The 17,694-nt window shown below is 41.5% G+C and overlaps 1 protein-coding gene and 1 pseudogene across 5 annotated transcripts in view; one reads left to right on the top strand and one right to left on the bottom strand.

Annotated features, from left to right (window-relative positions):
* Positions 1-17,694, top strand: part of MYO5A (myosin VA) — a 222,022-nt gene that overhangs the window by 43,705 nt on the left and 160,623 nt on the right. The window lies entirely within an intron of this gene.
* Positions 3,856-5,076, bottom strand: LOC126959047 (lys-63-specific deubiquitinase BRCC36-like; annotated as a pseudogene).

Raw genomic sequence — 17,694 nt, 5'->3', positions numbered from 1 at the left:
TACTTACTTAAAAAGACAACATTGAGGCTGGGTGCGGTAGCTCACACCTGTAATCCCAGCACTTTGGGAGGCCACAGCGGGCGGATCACCTGTGGTCAGGAGTTCAAGACCAGCCTGGCCAACATGGTGAAACCATGTCTCTACTAAAAATACAAAAAAATTCAGCCAGGAGCGGTGAAAAATTGTATTTCTTTGTATTTTTAGTAGAGATGGGGTTTCACCATGTTGGCCAGGCTGGTGGCAAGTGTGGTGGTGGGTGCCTGTAATCCTAGCTACTCGGAGGCTGAGGCAGGAGAATTGCTTGAACCTGGGAGGCAGAGGTTGCAGTGAGCTGAGATCATGCCACTGCACTCCAGCCTGGGGGACAGAGCAAGACTCTTTCTCAAAAACAAACAAGCAAACATTGAAATCAGAAAACATTTGGAGGAATAAGGAAATACCTGCAATTTTTGGTTCTTTCTACCAAGTTTTTTTTAAATTCAGGACCATATATGGCATTTCATAATGATCACTTTGGAATACTTATATCTCCAAAATACTGTGAAGAGTGAAACAGAAGTCAGGATTAAACTTAGTGTTGATTTCATCTCCTGTCCTTTTTCTGGTAATAAAAAGGACTAGGAGAGCAAAATACTTTCCTCTTAAATATCTACTCCACCCTCCCTGGCTACTGGAACAGATCCACATTCTTATTTTCTAAAAACAAAAAGGAAGGGTGTGTGTATGTGTATTTTCTACCATAGTTACCTAACTAACCAGGGCTTCTTGTGTTCTAGTTCTTTGCATTCTAATTCAAATACACTTTTCAGGAAAATGTAATGCATACTTGTAATACGTTCAACTTGCTACAATTATCATAGAATATTTTTGATTCTGCTTTTATAGTCATTTAGGGATTGATCTAATCACTTTAATTTTTCTTAACATGAGGCTCCTAAGATTAGTTACTTTTCCTGGCCTACTTGTTCGTGTGTCAGAGCTCAACAATTCCAGCGTCCCCTAACAAATGTTAGTGGTCTCCCTAGTTCTGACTGACTTCCCAGGGATGCTTCTAGAGCCCCAGCTACCAGATGCTTCCTGACTGGGAGGCAGGCTGCTTTCAGTTGCTTTAGGAAGGGATTGGCACTGCCAGAAGCAAGGCTTTTGGTCAGAATGATTCATTTCCATAGTGTGACATTAGCTGTATAGAGCAGACTGTTTTTCTAAATCGTTGTGTTATAATAATAGAAGTTCAAGAACCATAATTAGGGCTGTCGTAAGGGTGTGGACATAGCCATAAGCTAAGGAAAAAGTTCATCTAGTCTGGGGATGGACCTTCACATTCTTGCCACGATGTCTTTTAACATAACATTTGTTCAATTAAAATACCTTAATCCCTAGAATGTTGGGGAGTGGGACATGTTTTTCAAAATTATGGATTGGAATGGATGGGGAAGGAAAACTGAGTGCTGAGAATGGGTTTTTTAGAAATTTCTAGGTGTGTCATTGCACCCATAGTTTTTTTTAAAATGTATTGCTGAGTCTCTATTGCCACCCAGATGTCACTTTTTCCCTTCCCTACTCCTGAAACTTCTAAGGCATTGCTACCATCAGTGTATCATAAATGAATTCACAGTGCTTGCCATACTCACAGTCCCTTCAAAGGGTAACTGTACCCCTCACTCTCCCTGTTGACTCAGGGTCCCTGCTAAGAAACCAAATGATCCAGCCAAGCTGATTGGACAAGGGGAGGCCCTGACCTGAGAATGGTTCACTCACAGGCTTGTAAGGGCCTTTTGATGTGGCCTGGTTTCAAAAGAGCAGTCTAAACAGAAATAGCAATGTTTAACTGAGCAATTTAGGTGTCCTGTTTTGGGAATTTCCATAACAAGTATGGAAAAGATAAACCAGAGAAGTGGTGTAGACATATTGACAGTTGTGACCCCATTAGCAGTGGTGTACCAGAAAAGCCACCAATTCTTACTCATGGGCTTTCAGGGCCTGCCTTGGAACCAACACTTTGCTTCGGTTTTTTGCCTCTGTGTAACTTAGCCCTTCTCTGGTTCCTTACCCTGTTGTTTCTTCTGTATTCATATGTGTGCCCTGCTCATCCTTCACCTGAGTGAGCTTGAGTATCAGTTCATTGCAATGATAGAAGCCCAATCATAGGGGACCTTAGATACCTGGAGGAGCCAGGGGCAGGTTGGTAGTCCAGGGGCATCAGGGGATAGAGTCACTATTTAGGGCCAAGAAATTAGGAATCTGGGCCTCAGGCTGTCTGCCTTGAGCTGCCACAGCTCCTCTACTGATGGACCAGATTCACTTAAAGAAATTTTTTTTTTTTTTTTTTTTTTTTCCTATCTAGACTACAGACTTTATTCAGTATCACCAGATTTTACATGCATTCATTTGTGTGTATGTAGGTCCATACAACTTCAGCACAGGTATAGATTCATATGCTTAACCTCATAATCAAATGTTAGAATCAACATCATAATCATCATAATCACATAGAACTGTTCCATCAGCACAAAGGAACTCCTTACGTCATCCCTTTGTAGTCATACATATCCCACACCCCCTCCAGTCCCTATCCCTGGCAACCATTAATCTGTTATTCATTTCAATAATTTTGTCACCTCAAGAATGTTATATAAATGCAGTCATACAGTATGTGACCATTTGAGTCTGGCTTTTTTTGTTCACCATAATACCCCTGAGGTACAACCAAGTTCTTGTATCAACAGTTCCTTTTCATTCCAGAGTAGTATTCCAAGTTATGGATGGTTTGTTTAACCATGTACCTGTTGTAGGACATCTGGGTTGTTTCCAGTTTGGGGTTATTACAAATAAAACTCCTATGAATATTTGGGTACAAATATAATAATAGGTTTTCATTTCTCTGGAATGAATGTCCAGGAGCACAACTGCTGGGTCTTATGTTTAACTTGATTAAAAAATTATGTTTAACTTGATAATAAATTTATAAACTGTTTTCCAGAGTGATTGTAACATTTTACATTCCTGTCAGCAATGTATAAAATACCCATTTTGTATCCTCATCAGTATTTGGTATTTTCACTATTTTTTCTTTAGCCATTCAGATAAGTAAGTCACAGCCTCACTGTGGTTTCAAGTTGCATTCCCTCATGACTTATGGATTTTAACAGCTTTTTATATGCTAAATTGCCATCTATAGATGTCCTCTTCAGTGAAACATCTATTCATGTCTTTTGCCCATTTTCTAACTGGACTGTTTGTTTTATTGTTGAGCTTTTGTGGCCTTTTTTTTTTTTTTTTGAGACAAGGCTTCACTGTTACACAGTTTGGAGTGTGGTGGTGTGATCATAGCTCACTGCAGCCTCAAACTCCTGGGCTCAAGTGTTCCTCCTGCCTCCCTAGTAGCTGGGACTACTGGTGTGTGTCATGGTGCCCAGCTAATTTTTAAAAAAATTTCTTTGTAGAGACAGAGTCTCACTGTGTTGCCCAGGCTGGTCTGGAACCCTTAACCTCAAGCACGCCTCCCAAAGTGGTGAAATTACAAGCATGAGCTACCATGCCTGACTACAGTTGAGTTTTTAGCACACTTTATATATTCCAAATTGATCAGATATATGGTTTGCAAATTCATCTCAATCTGTAGCTTATCTTTTCCTCTTCTTAAATCACAAGTTTTTAAATTTTGAAGAAGTCCAGGATATCAGTTTTTGTCTTGTATGGATGTGCTTTTAGGGCAAAGTCCAAGAACTTGTCACCTAGCCCAAGATCCTGAAGATTTTTCTCCTGTGGCTTTTTTCCAAGTTACATAGTTTTATGTATTACATTTAAGTCTATTATACATTTTTATATTTTATGTAAATTAAATTTTATATAAGATGTGAGGTTTAAGTAGAGGTTCTTTTTTCTCCTCGCTGTGGGTGTCTAATTGCTCCAGCATAATTTGTCAGAAAGGCTATTCTTCCTCCATTGAATTGCTTTTGCACTTTTTCACAATCAGTTGAGCATATTTATGTGGATTTATTTCTGGGTTCTCTCATCTGTTCCATTGATCTATGTGTCTGTTCCTCTGCCAATACCATCTATCTTGATTACTATAGCTTTATAGTAAGTCTTGAAATCAGGTGATATGAGTCCTCCAAGTTTTTCTTCTTCAAAATTGATTTAGCTTAAGTAACTTTACCTTGGATATTTTCATCTTTCCCCATTTTGTCTCCTGCTTTATTCTAGAGAAGAAAGTTCTTGCATAAGCGCTTCCTTTTCTTGTTGCAATTCCTGCAAATGCTGTTGGTTTTGCTCCAGTCTGTCCTCCAGCCACTGTAGGAGAGGCCCGCTGACTGCTGACATCTGACTGCACAGATTCTTGGTAAACACTGAGCCATTATGTATCTTGGTTACTGAGTCCAGATGTGTAAGGCTGTGAATCCTCCTATACGCATTCTGCTCCTCCTGGCACAGGATCTTGGGCAGCTGTACTGCTGATTCAAGGCACACTTTCCCAATAGTGACATGAGGTACAATATGGATTGGGATTTCGATTCTCTTATAGTCTGAACTCTTTTGGGCCTGTATGGATTGGAAGCAAGTGTAGAGTACCCAGCCAGTCTTTGTGTTCTTGTCATCTATGAAACAGGAAAAAATAAGTCCTACAAAGCCTTGATCCATCATCTGGCACATGGCTTGTGTGCGAACATCAGCATGTGAAGGCCAAACAGTTATATGAGGATGGGAATGATACCAGCCTGCAACTCTAATAGGGCGGCCTGTCAGTTCAGCCAACCTCTCTGCTCTGTTGAAGCTGCAGACGGCTGCTCTGGAGAAATCTTTACTTGGTCCTTCCCCTTACCAGAACGTCGTAAGATGATGACAGAATGAATGTGAACAATTCTGACGGCATCAACCTTTTCAGCAACTGTGCACATTTCAGTTTCAGTATATGCAAATTTGGAGTCACTCCTTGGATCATCGTTCAACTCCCCTATGCACAGCCCCATCACTTCCTCTTTCTCTGTGCTCAGAGCGTGGTTGAGACAAACGAGGAAAGCGTCAGACTCGAGATGAACTGCCTGCACTACCTGCACCACCTGCACAGCCATCTTGGCCCGAATCCCCCCAAATTTTTTTAAAGCCATTTTAGGTTCACAGCAAAATTAAGCAGATTGCCCTCCTCCATAGTCTTACCTTTTATTTTTTTAAAAAAATTACGAACAGGAAATTAATGTTAGGGATATCAAGAGGAATAAATTTCACCTTGTTGAGTTGTTTTTGATGTGTGATGAAAAGTTTTTAGAATTTACAGCCAGTACTTATGGTATCTTTATTGCTTCTGTTTTTGTAAAATTATTGGAAATCTACTCTGGCCCAGGATTCCTGTGTGTTTCAGTATGTTCAATATGGAGTTGTTAGAGTATGGATCGTGTCGACTTCTCTTTCTCTTAGCTCTGGCTATCCTCTTCCCTCTTCAGCAGCAGCAAAGGGCCAAGCCCACTCTCAAAAAACAACTACCAGGAATATGAGTTCTATTCCCTTCTGGATCAGGGTTTCTTCCACATGATGCCACGAAGAAGGTCAGGTGGAGTCCCAGATATTTGGTTTATTTATGTTAAACAAAAAAAAGAGATGGCCTATAGGAGAAAAGAGATGGTTGCTATATCCAGGAAGTTCTCAAACTCACAGACCCCGTGCATGCCCCTTTTATCTTTCTCCATATGATCTTAGCCTGTGTCTGTGCAGATACCACTCTAGCTCTTCTCTCTCTTGTGGTCACAAGAATATAAAAACTGTCTAGCCACTTCCTCTTTATTACGCCTGAGTCTCCAATTATCATGCTGAGTGAGCCAAGTTCTTGCTGACTGAATCATGTTCTTATAATTCTACTGATGTAGAGTACTACTGATTATATCCTGTTTCTACTAACAAAACGGACATACAAAATTTGTCCAACATGCATAACCACATACTTATACCTTTTCCTTCATGAAAGCTCTAGCCAATTCTTTCATCAAGTGTTTATTGAGTACTACTATGTTCCAGTCCTTTTATGATCTCAGCCCTGGGAATCTCTCTGGCCTCTCATTTCTTGCTACAGTGATTCTAAACTACTTGTTATACCTCACGTGTATTTTATCCTGTTCCACATCTTCATGTCTTCACTCATGTCTGGAACATGAATCTGTTCATTTGCTTGGTTAACTCCTATTTGTCCTTCTAGCCCAAATCCAGGTCCCCCTTCTTTGGGAAGCTACTGTGTACTCTATTTTTCTTTGCACAAGTCAGGTAAGGTTTTCAAACTCTACTGGGCTCCCATGGCACCTTGCACATTCCTTCATCACAGAACTTTGTGTGTCGTATAGACAGTTGCCGGGACCAGCTCAGTTGGGGAGACCCTAACCCAGCGGCATTAGAGGAATTAAAGACACACACACAGAAATATAGAGGTGTGAAGTGGGAAATCAGGGGTCTCACAGCCTTCAGAGCTGGAAGCCCCGAGCAGAGATTTACCCACATATTTATTAACAGCAAACTAGTCATTAGCATTGTTTCTATAGAATTAAATTAACTAAAAGTATCCCTTATGGGAAACGAAGGGATAGGCCGAATTAAAGGAATGAGTTGGGCTAGTTAACTGCAGCAGGAGCATGTCCTTAAGGTACAGGTCGCACATGCTATTGTTTGTGGCTTAAGAATGCCTTTAAGCGGTTTTCCGCCCTGGGCGGGCCAGGTGTTCCTTGCCCTCATTCCAGTAAACCCACAACCTTCCAGTGTGGGCATTAGGGTTGGTATGAACATGCCACAGTGCTGCAGAGATTTTGTTTATGGCCAGTTTTGGGGCCAGTTTATGGCCAAATTTTGGGGGGGTCTGCTCCCAACCGACAGTGTCTTTGTGTGTCCATCTCATCAGCAGAACTTTGAGGGAAGGGAAAACATCTTACCCATTTTTGTTTCTGCAATTCTTAGAACAGTGTATGAAATAGAATATACACATATTAAATACTTGTGGAACCAAACAGAATTAGTTAGGGTATAAAGTAAAATAGAAAATCTTATAGAATCTCTAGGCAATCTTTGTTTGCATTAAAATCTGTTTTTCATTCCTAGAGACCACTTATTTAGATCTTCAGCAAGGACATCCCTAGCATCTGTTGCAGCAATGTGTCAATCATGAGTTATAGGCACACCATCTGTTTTTTACTGCACTGGGGCTGACTGGGGTTTTGGCAATGCAGATAAATGTGCTTGCATCTAATAATGCTAGTTCTCACCTCCAAAGTCAGGCAGTAGACATGATTATGAAGACTCTTAATACCTACATATAGTGTGGTACAGTGCACTACCAAATGCCATGGCTGTAGCAGACCCTCTAGTATCTTAGGTGGGTAGGTATAAGGGGACACAACCATAAATCCAGCTGCAACTGCAATGCTATATCTCAGGACTAGACCTGTGCCTGTTTTAAAGTTGGTACTCAGTAAGTACTTGTTAAATGAATGACTGCGTTTGGGTAAATGGATTTAGCTATATGTAAGGAAGCTATGGTTTGGTGCTTTGTAGCACTGTCGATTTCGATTGTGCTGGAGGCATGGCTAAGGATTGAAGCTAGGGGAGATGATGCTAAGGAAGAATTTTCTCATGGGACTCCTCCTTATACCACAGTCTGCAATGATAACTAACACTGCCAAGAAAAAGAGAATGTGGGAAACCAAGTTGTGTTACAATGAAGTGGAATTTTAGTTGAGTCCTGATTTTGCTTTCCTCTTGCCATTTGTGCAGCTGTGAAACTTTTTTCAGATCATTATGTTTTTGTCTGAAGGGAGAGGGGAGCCAGAGAGGGCCTCATGGATCAGGGATCAGGACATCCTTGGTCTGGTGTGGGCTCTGGTCTGAGCCAGCTTTGTTCTTGGAGCTCTAGTTTTCTTGGGAATGGGGTGTTTGGACCAGATCACCTTTAAGTCCTATTCTGATTCTGAGATTTTACATTCTCTAAACAATTGTAGGGTTTGAAATAGTTAGGGGTTTTCCTAAATTCTGCAGGTGTTTCCTAGATGAGTTAAAAGCTGACTATAAATAGATCAAATTGTAGATGGTGTAGTTAAGGTTCCTTGGATTTTAGCTAAAGACTTTGTAGATGTTTGCCAGTAAGTTTCCATGGTGATTAGTATTTAGTTCTTATTTCTTCCTTCACATATGAATAAATCAAATAGACATGCTGTAGAAAATTAAGGGAACTAATTTCTCTTTAGTTTTATTGAGGTATAATTGACAAAAATTGTATATATTCAAGGTATATGATGTGATGCTAGGTGGGGATGTAGGGTTTGGGAGAAAGCAGACAGCATTGCTTAGCTCAGTCACATTCAGAGGCCTCTTTACATAATCTTTACTTCCATCACAGGTGCAGATAGGTGGCTTCAGTTTGTATCTCTTCAGGAGGACACACACAAACTGGTGGAGAAGAGCAAAGGCATGCTGAGATGGAGCTCAGGGCAAGGCCAGACTCACTGTCCAGCTCTTTTCTTCTTTACTCAGAGAGGTCTAAGAGAGGTATGGCTCTTTCATGATAGGGCAGAATGATACATGTTTAGATGCCATGGACTTTCAGCATGGTTCACAAAGAGGGGAAACCACAAATGATAATCTGTGAATTCCAAGCCAACAGTGTCTTTCCATGTCAGTACGTATAGACCTAACTTTTTTTTAAGTATTCCATTATGTAGATAAACCACAACCTCTGAACTATGCAGTTGACCTGTGAACAACCTGAATTTGAACTGCATGGGTCCACTTACACATGGATTTTTAAAAATAAATATATTAGAAAATTTTTTGAGATTTGCAACAATTTGAAAAAATTCTCAGAGAATTATGTAGCCTAGAAATATTTAAAAAAATAAGAAAAAGGTATGTCATGAATGCATAAAGTATATGTAAATACTAGTCTATTTTTTCATTTACTACTGTAAAATACACATAAATCTATTAGAAAAAGTTAAAATTGGCTGGGCGTAGTGGCTCACGCCTGTAATACCAGCACTTTGGGAGACCAATGCGGGTGGATCACTTGAGGCCAGGAGTTCGAGACCAGCTTGGCCAGCATGGTGAAACCCTGTCTCTACTAAAAGTACAAAAATTAGCCAGGTAATTCCAGCTACTAGGGAGGCTGAGGCAGGAGAATTGCTTGAACCCAGAGGGTAGAGGTTACAGTGAGCCGAGATCACGCTACTGTACTCCAGTCTGGGTGACAGAGCGAGACTCCTTCTCAAAAAAAAAAAAAATTAAAATTTATAAAAACTTAAACAGACATAGACTGCACATGGCACTTTTCACAGTTGAGAGAAATGTAAACAGACGTAAAGACATAACCACACAAAATTAACTGCAGTACACAAGGTACTACTGTAGTAATTCTGTAGCCATGTCATATTGCTATTGCTTGAGTGAGCTCAAAGGTTGTGAGTATTCCCTTAAAATGTGTGACACTGATCATCCCCATGTGAGCAGTTTGTCTCTCCAGTACATTGCATATCACAGCAAAAAGTGATCTTCTCACAGTTCTCACGTATTTTTCATTGTGTTTAGTGCAATACAGTAAACCTGACAACTTAAGGTAAAAGGCAGATGAAGGAACTGAAGCTGAAGAACGTAATGCCAGCAAAGGATAGTTTGATAATTTTAGAAAGAGGTTCACTCTTTTAAAAATGTCTGAATAGGGCTGGGTGCCGTGGCTCATGCCTGTAATCCCAACACTTTGGGAGGCTGAGGCAGGTGGATCACAAGGTCAGGAGATCGAGACCATCCTGGCTAACAAGGTGAAACCCCGTCTCTACTAAAAATACAAAAAAATTAGCCAGGAGTGGTGCTGGGTACCTGTAGTCCCAGCTACTCTGGAGGCTGAGGCAGGAGAATGGTGTGAACCCGGGAGGCGGAGCTTGCAGTGAGCCTAGATGGTGCCACTGCACTCCAGCCTGGGTGACAAGAGAAAGACTCCATCTCGAAAAAAAAAAAAAAAAAAAAAAAAAAGTCAGGATAACAGAAGAAGCTTCTGCCGACCAGGAGGCAGCAAATGAGTTGCCAGATACCATTAAGAAAATCACTGAGGACCAGACACAGTGGCTCATGCCTGTAATCCTAGCACTTTAAGAGGCCGAGGCAGGAGGATTCCTTGAGCCTGGGAGTTTGAGACCAGCCTGGGCAACATAGGGAGACACTGACTCTACAAAAAATTTAAAAATTAGCCATGCATGGTGGTGTGTACCTGTAGTTCCATCGACTCAGGAGGCTGAGGAGGGATGATCACTTGAGTCTGGGAGGTTGAGGCTACAGTGAGTCGTGACTGCACCACTGCATGCCAGCCTGGGGCAACAGAATGAGACCCTGTCCACCTGACCCCAGCTCTCCCAAAAAAGAAAATTGAGGAGAAAGGATATCTGCCTGAAACAAGTTGTTTTTTTGTTTTTGTTTTGTTTTGTTTTTTGTTTTTGTTGTGAGAGTGAGTGTGTGTGTGTGTGTGTGTGTGTGTGTGTTTTAGAGACAGAGTCTGGCTTTGTTGCCCAGGCTGGCCTCAACTTTCTGGGCTTAAGCGATCCTTCTACATCAGTGTCCCAAGTACCTGGGACTACAGGTGCATACTACCATGCCTGGCTAAACAGATTTCTTCTTCTTCTTCTTCTTTTTTTTTTTTTTTAAATGAGACAAGAGTCTCACTATGTTGTCCAGGCTGGTCTCAAACTCCTGGGCTCAAGCGATCCTCCCACCTTGGTCTCTCAGAGTGCTGGGATTACAGGTGTGAGCCACTGCACCTGGCCCTGAACTGATTTTTAATGCAGACAAAAGTGCCCTGTTCTGGAAAATAATGCCACAAAAGACATTTACTAGTAAGGAAGAGAATTGAACACCAGGATTTAAGGCAGGAAGGGACAAGATAACTCTACTGTTTTGTGCAAATGCAGTCAAGTTTATAATCAGGACTATCTTTATCTATAAAACTGCTAATCCATGAGCCTTGAAGGGAAAAGATAAATACCAGCTGCCAGTCTTTTAAGTGGACAAAAAGAAAGTCTGGACAACAAGACCTTTTTACAACTCAGGCTAGAATGCAGTGGCGTGATCCTGGCTCACTGCAACCTCCACATCCTGGATTCAAGCAATTCTCCTGCCTCAGCCTCCCGAGTAGCTGGGACTACAGGTGCCAGCCACCATGCCCGGCTCATTTTTGTATTTTTGGTAGAGATGGGATTTCACCATGTTGGCCAGGCTAGTCTCGAATGCCTGACCTCGAGTGATCTGCCCTCCTCGGCCTCCCAAAGTGCTGGGATTACAGGTGTGAGCCACCGTGCCTGGCCAAGAACCCTTTTCCTGAATTGGTTCCATTGATGCTTTGTCCCTGATGTAAGGGAGTACCTTGTCAATGAGAGATGGCCTTTTTTTTTTTTTTTTTTTTTTTTTTTTGAGATGGAGTTTCGCTCTTACTGACCAGACTGGAGTGCAAAGGTGCAATCTTGGCTCACCGCAACCTCCACCTCCCAGGTTCAAGCAGTTCTCCTGCCTCAGCCTCCCGAGTAAATGGGATTACAAGGCATGTACCAACATGCCGGCTAATTTTGTGTTTTTAGTAGAGACGGAGTTTCTCCATGTTGATCAGGCTGGTCTCGAATTCCCCACCTCAGGTGATCCGCCCACCTCGGTCTCCGAAAATGCTGGGATTGCAGGCGTTGAGCCACCGCGCCTGGCCCAGGGATGGCCTTTTAAAGTTCCTTTGATATTGGACAATGTCCCTGGCCACCTAGAACCCCATGAATTCAACACCAGAAGTGTCAAAGTGGTCTACTTGCCCCGAAACACAACATCTCTATTTCAGCCTCTAGATCAGGGGGTCGTAAGAACCTTTAAGCTTCATTACACATGGTACTCTATGGAAAGAATTGTCAACGCTATGGAAGAAGACCCCCAACAGAGAGAACGTCATTGTGTCTGGAAGGATTACACCATTGAAGGTGCCATTATTGTTATAGGAAAAACTGAAAGCTATGAAGCCCAAAACAATAAATTTGTGCTGTAGAAAATTATCCAGATGTTGTGCATGCCTTCATAGGATTTACAACAGTGCCAATCAAGGAAATCATAAAAGAGACTATGGATGTGGCAAAAAGGGTGGGGAGGGAAGAGTTTCGGGCTATGAATCTTGGAGAAATTCAAGAACAAATAGACACCACACCAAAGGAATTAACGGAAGCCAACTTGATGGAGATGAGTATGTCTGAACCAGTGCCAGACTGTGAGGAAGAAGATGTAGAAGCAGCAGTGTCAGGAAGCAAATTGACATTAGACAACTAGCAGAAGAGTTCAGATTTCTCAAGACTGCTTTTGACTTCTTTTACAACATGGACCCTTCTATGATGTGGGCACTGAAACTAATCAAACAGTTGCAGAAGGACTGGTACCCTTATAGAAACATTCTTAGAGAATGGAAAAGCAAAAAAGACAGAAATTATGATGTATTTCTGTAAAGTTACACCAAGTGTGCCTGCTTCTCCTGCCTCCCCTTCTATATCCTCTATTTCTTCTGCCTCTGTCATCCCTGAGACAGCAAGACCAACCCCTCCTCTTCCTTCTCCTCCTCAGCCTACTCAATATGAAGATGACAAGGTGAATACCTATATGATGCTCCACTTCCACTTACTAAATAGTAAATATATTCTTTTCCTTTTGATTTTCTTAATAACAGTTTCTTTTCTCTAGCTTACTTTATTGTAAAAATATGATATTTTAATACATGTACATACGGAATGTTAATGTGTTAATTAACTGTTTATGTTATCAGTAAAGCTTCTGGTCAATAGGAGGCTATTAGTAGTAGGTTTTTTGGGAGTCAAAAGTTATACACAAATTTCTGACTGTGCAGGGATTGGCACTGCTTACCCACATGTTGTTCAAGGGTCAACTGTATATTATTATAGTTATATTAACCTTTATACTAATGTACACATATGAATTAACCTTTGTGTAATTTCCAGTTTTTCACTTTTACAACAATGCTGCAGAACATTTTTAGAAATAATTATTTGTATTTTTTAGTATTTCCATGGGAAAATTTTATGAACGTTCTGATCCAAGGATATGTATATTTTTAAAACTTTTGGTTTTATTGTAAAAGTAGTACTTACTCCTGAAAAAATGAGAAATATGGAAGTATGTAAAGTACAAAATTGAAGGTTCCCTCACCACCTATTTCACTATGCATCCCTGAAATATGTATTTCACATTGTTAAAGAAATTGCCAAATTGCTGTCTAAAAGGTTGTGCCTGTTTATTCTATCACCAATATATGAAAATACCTGTTTGTCCACTTTCTTTGTAACACAGGTTATTATCAATCCTTTAAATATTTTCAAATTTAATATGCAACTTTTTAATATTACATTATTATGTTTTATAGACAGGGTCTGTCTCTGTCACCAAGGCTGTAGTGCAGCTGCGTGATCATAGATCACTACAGCCTTGAACTCCTGGGCTCAAGTGGTCCTCCCACCCCAGCCTCCCAAGTAACTGCAACTACAGGTGTGCATCACCACCCTTACCTAATTAAAATTTTTTTTTTTTTTTTTTTTTTTTTTGCAGAGACGAGGTCTCACCATCTTGCCCAAGCTGGGCTTGAACTCCTGGGCTCAAGCAGTACTCCCACCTCAACCTCTCAAAGTGCTGGGATTATAGACGTTAGCCATTGCACCTGGCCTAATATTGTATTTTAAATTTGCATTTGCTTAATTATTAGTGAGACTGCACATCTTTTTTGTTTTCTACTTTTTATTTTTCTGAGACAGGATCTCACTCTGTCACCCAGGCTGGCGTACAGTGGTGCGACCTTGGCTCACTGCAGCCTCTGCCTTCCCAGCTCGAGCAATTCTCCCGAATAGTTGGGACAATTTTGTGTAGAGATGAGGTCTCACTATATTGCACAGGCTGGTCTGCAACTCCTAGGCTCAAGAAATCCTCATGCCTCAGCTTCTCAGAGTGCTGGGATTACAGACATGAGCCACTGCGCCTGGTCCATCTTTTCTTAGTTTAACTTTTTTTTTTTTTTTTTTTTTTTGAGACGGAGTCTCGCTCTGTCACCCAGGCTGGAGTGCAGTGGCCGGATCTCAGCTCACTGCAAGCTCCGCCTCCCAGGTTCACACCATTCTCCTGCCTCAGCCTCCTGAGCAGCTGGGACTACAGGTGCCCCGCCACTTCGCCCGGCTAGTTTTTTTGTATTTTTTAGTAGAGATGGGGTTTCACCGGGTTAGCCAGGATGGTCTCGATCTCCTGACCTCGTGATCCGCCAGCCTTGGCCTCCCAAAGTGCTGGGATTATAGGCTTGAGCCACTGCGCCCGGCCTAGTTTAACATTTTTAATGGTGCTTCTGTTCACTACCTGTTTTTTTCTTTTGCCTATTTGCTACTAGGTTATTTATCTTTTTCTTATTAATTTGCTGATATATGAGGTTTTGTTTTATGAAGGTTAATCTTGCTGGACATAAAATTATTGACTGCTAGGTGTTTTTTTTTCTTTCATTACTTTGAAAATGCCATCTCATTCTCTTCTGGCCTGTAAGAGTTCTGCTGAGAAGTATGCCATTAATCTGATGGAGTTTCCTTTATAGGCAACTAAGTGTGCTTTTCTCTTGCTGACTTAAAACTTTTTTCCTTCACTTTGACTTTAGACAGTCTGATGATAATATGCTGTGGTGGTTTTTTTTTTTTTTTTTGCAGTTTATTTTCCTGGGGATTACTGGGCCTCCTGTAGCTGGATGTCTAAATCTCTTTCTGGACTTGGGAAATTTTCATCAATTATTTCCTTAAATAGGTTTTCAGAACTTTTTGCATTTTCCTCCTCCTTGAGAATACCAATAATTCGTAAGCTTGGTTGCTTTATGTAGACCCTAATATCTTGATGTCTTTTATTCATTCTTTTTTCCTCACTTTTGTTTGATTATGTTAATTTAAAAGACCTGTCTTCAAGTTTTGAGATTCTTTTTTCTGCTTAGTCTAGTCTATTTTCGAAGCATTTCGAATGTATTTTGTAATTCCTTCAGTAATTTTTCAGACCCACAATTTCTGTTTGTTTTTGAAATCTGTCTCCTGTAAATTCCTCATGTGTATCCTAAATTGATTTTCTGATTTTCTTTATATTCGTTTTCAGATTTCTCTTGCATCTCATTGAGCTTCTTTAAAATCAATATTTTGGGCCAGGTGCAGTGGCTCATGTCTGTAATCCCAGCACTTTGGCAGACCAAGGTGGGCAGATCACGAGGTCAGGAGATCAAGACCATCCTGGCTAACACGGTGAAATCCCATCTCTACTAAAAATACAAAAACTTAGCTGGGTGTGGTGGTGGGTGCCTGTAGTCCCAGCTACTCGGGAGGCTGAGGCAGGAGAATGGCGTGAACCTGGGAGGTGGAGTTTGCAGTGAACCGAGATCAAGCCATTGCACTCCAGCCTGGGTGATAGAGTGAGACTCCGTCTCAAAAAAAAAAAAAAAAAAAAAAAAAATCAGTATTTTGAATTATTTATCGACATTTCAAGGATTTTTTTTCTGCTTAGGCTCAAATAATTATTATGTTCCTTTGAGGGTACCATAATACCTTGCTTTTTCATACTTCCTATATGTTGATTTCTGTGTATCTAAAGATGTGACTATGATGCTGATTGGGTAGGGCCATTTGTCTGCATGCAGTGGCAAAGACTGTGTATGATTTCCTTGGATATACATATCCTGAATGTGGTAGCTTTATTGAATGCTGGTTGTAGTGGTGTACTAGGCAGGTGAGCAGGCACACAACCTTCTGTGCAGCTGTGATGGCATGGGTGATGGGGGCAGTAGTTGTGAGAAGCTCTTCTCATTCTCAAGTGCTGTGTTCTTGTGTTAATTGTTGCAGTGGGCTGTTCACGCTGTCCCAGATAGTGTATTGGGCCATGTAATCCCCAGGGGCCTGGATCCTGCACCCTATCTTGGAGTCGGGGGCAAAGCTGGAATGGAGCTAAATTAGCTAGGCCTGCACTCAGACCACCTACCCTGATGGTGGTGGTCACCTACCCTGATTTAGGCCTCTGGTAAAATACCTGGGTTAGGGCTGACCACTGTTATGCTGATGTCTCAGCATGGGAAGGGAGGGTGGTTCCAGCTTCACAGCCTTTGCTGGCAGACATGGGACCTGCTTACCTCTTACACCCCAGTCTTGGCAAGGTTCATGTCCCCATCTCACCTATGTTAGCCAGTCTGGCTGTTCACTTAGTCACTACCGTTTGCTTGTCGTCTGCAGTGCAGTCTTTGGCTATAGGAGTCACTGTGCAGCTCAATACTACACCTCCCTGGCACCTCTCCTCCTCTGGTCCATGGGTGGGGTTGAGGGGAGCCCAGTTTCAGCACCAGCGGCTGCAGCCCATACCACACTCATTTCTCAGTTCTGGCTGTGGGAGCCCCTCCCACAGGTTTCAGTTCCCCAAGCCTCAGCCTGAGTCTCTCTAATGCCAAAGACTGCTGCTATGGCTAGCTTCCAGGCATGTGAGGTACAGCTTGCTAAGAGCTAGGAAAGAGAATAGTGTCCTGCTGTAGGTGTCCAGGTCTAAAAGAATGCCTGGGATACTTCCTCAAGAAGTTCCTTCTCACAGTCCCCTGGCTGCCCCCCATGTTAGATCTAGGGCTTAGAAGGGGTAAGGTACTTTCCCGTGGTCTGGATTGCTCAATTCCCTAGTGGGAAAGTGGACCACAGAGAGATACCCACCCTTTCCCATATTGGGGATTCACTCCTGGTTTTTGGCTGGTCCTGGCCATACGGGATACCTACCTTCCTTCTTGTCAGATTTTGGAGTTTCTTTTTGCTTTTCTGTTGGACTCATTGCTTTTCATGTCAAACATATTATCATGGATAATATGTTCAAAGTATAATTGTCTACACACTATTTTGGTTCTTCTAAGTTTATGAAGTGTGCTGGAAAAGCCTCTAGTCAGCCATCTTGGGGGGGAAAAACCCCAAGATATGTCTTTTTCTTAATGATTTGTAAGAGTTCTTTTAAAAAGTTTTTAAAAATTTATTCTATTTATTTTCTAGAGACAGAGTCTTGCTCTGTTGCTCAGGCTGGAGTGCAGTGGCATGATCATAGTGTACTATAATTTCAAACTCCTGAACTCAAGCAATCCTCCTGCCTTAGCCTCCCAAGTAGCTGGGACTACAGGCAAGAGTTCTTTATACATTAAGGGAATTTGTTTTTTTTACAAATGTATTTTTGGTCGCCCTGTATTTTGGGTTTGTTTATGATATATTTTGGCACCCAGAAGTTTTTTGTTTTTCTGAAAAATATTTTGTACCAACCATTCTTTCAAAATTATAAGACCTAGATCAACTTTCATAGCTGCTTTTCTCAGCTAAAATTAAGCTAAAAGGACATTTAATAAACGGGTTAGGGATAGGAGATCATGGGAGGAGTTAATAAGAAAGCATTATGCAGCCCAGTTTGACACTTCCACTTAAAGATGCAGGCCAACAGGGCTTTTTTGTTTAAGGTGTCTCAGCCAGCAGCAAGATGGCCTACTCATTTGCCCTCTCAAAGCCAGCTCATTATAGAATTCCCTAATAATCTTGCCCTGACCTTACTAACAAGGCTGCTGTTTCCAGGTCAAGAATCTCCCTTCTAGTGCTCATCATTAATGAGGTAATACCAGTGAAACGTCCCTCCTTGCCCCTG

This window comes from Macaca thibetana, chromosome 7, assembly GCF_024542745.1.
Source record: "Macaca thibetana thibetana isolate TM-01 chromosome 7, ASM2454274v1, whole genome shotgun sequence".
Taxonomy (NCBI): domain Eukaryota; kingdom Metazoa; phylum Chordata; class Mammalia; order Primates; family Cercopithecidae; genus Macaca; species Macaca thibetana.
This window is presented reverse-complemented; position numbering and strand designations above follow the sequence as displayed.